Raw genomic sequence first — 2,091 nt, forward strand, 5'->3', positions numbered from 1 at the left:
GCCCCCCCCCAAGGAGAACTTTCCAGGGGGTGTGGGAATTTTTTTTTGCATTTTATTACTATTATTATAATTATTATAATTATTATTATTATTAACTGGCTATTAATTACTTATTTGTAATTTATTAAGAATTATCGAATATTAATGTATAGTTTAACAAGAATTAGACATAGTAATTTATTATTTATAATTATTATAAATATACTGTGGATTATTAATAATTTATTAATAATTGTTAAAGTATTGATTTATAGTTTAATAAGAATTAGCAATAGTAATTTTATTATTTAACAATTATTATAAATAGACTAATAATTATTTATTCATAATTTATTAATAATTATTAAAGTATCAATTTATAGTTTAATACGAATTAGAATTAGTAATTTTATTATTTAATAATTATTATAAATATACTATTGATTATTTATTAATAATTTATTAATAATTATCGAATTATTAATTTACAGTTTAATAAGAATTAGCAATAGTAATTTTATTAATTAATAATTATTATAAACATACTGTGAATTATTTATTATAATTCCATAATAATAATTAAAGTATTATTTTATAGTTTCATAAGACCAATTCTTATTAATTTTATTATTTAATAGTTATTTAAGATTATTAATTATTCATTAATAATTTATTAATACATATAAAGTATTAATTTACAGTTTAATAAGAATTAGAAATAGTAATTTGATTTAATAATTATTATAAATAGACTATTAATTATTTATTGATAATTTATTAAGAATTATAAAAGTATTAATTTATAGTTTAACAAGAATTAGAAGTAGTGATTTTATTATTTAATAATTATTATAAATATACTGTGCCTTATTAATAATTTATTAATAATTATTAAATATTAATTTATCATTTAAGAAAAATTATAATTCATAATTTTATCATTTAATAATTATTATAAATAGACTGTTAATAATTTCTTAATAAGTTTTTAAGAATTATTGATGTATTAATTTATAGTTTAACAAGAATTAGAAATTTTATTATTTAATACTTATTAGAAATAGACCATTAATTATTTATTAATAATTATTTAATAATTATTAAAGTATTAATTTATAGTTAAATAATGATTAGAACTAGTAATTTTATTATTTAATAATTATTATAAATATACTGTGAATTATTAATAATTTATTTATGATTATTAAAGTATTGATTTCTAGTTTAATCAGAATTAGAATTAGTAGTTTGATTATCTAATAGTTACTATAAATATATTCTTAATAATTTGTTAATACTTATGAAAGGATTAATTTGCAGTTTAATAATAATAATTTTATTATTTATTAATAATTTTAAATATTAATAAATAATATAATATAATAATATAATTTAAATACTGTGAATTAGTTCACTAATAATTATTAAAGAAATAATGTATCGTTTAATAAGAATTAGAATGAGTTATTTATTAATAATTTATTAAGAATTATCGAAGTGTTGATTTATAGTTTAACAAGAATTAGAAATAGAATTAGAATTCTTATTATCATTTAATAATATATATATTATATATATAATTATATATATAATTATATATAGTAATATATAATAACATAATAATAAAATTAATCAATTTAAATGAATAATAATATATAATAATATATATTAATAATAATTAATAATAATTAATAATAATATAATTTACATTGAGCTGTCCTCCTGCCCAATTTGGGGGTCTGGGGCAGCAGGAGGAGCCCCCCCAGTTAAACCATTCCCAACATTCCCAGGGATCCAGGGGAATTCCAGGGATTAGATCCCATCAGGAAGCTCTGGAAGTTGTTAGTGCAGAGGGAGGAAAAGGGGAGCGTTAGTGGAGCCCCAAAAACCCACAGGAAAAGGTCCAAAAAGTAGATAAATATAAAAATATAAATATAAATATATAAATATAAATATAAATATAAATATAAATATAAATAAATAAATATAAAGATAAATATAAATATATAAATATAAAGATAAATATATAAATATAAAGATACAAATATAAAGATATAAATATAAAGATAAATATAAGTGTGAATATAAACAGAAATGGACTTGGAAATTTAA

This window comes from Neopelma chrysocephalum, unplaced genomic scaffold (assembly GCF_003984885.1).
Source record: "Neopelma chrysocephalum unplaced genomic scaffold, ASM398488v2 Primary Assembly neopelma1_96883, whole genome shotgun sequence".
In the NCBI taxonomy this organism is placed as follows: domain Eukaryota; kingdom Metazoa; phylum Chordata; class Aves; order Passeriformes; family Pipridae; genus Neopelma; species Neopelma chrysocephalum.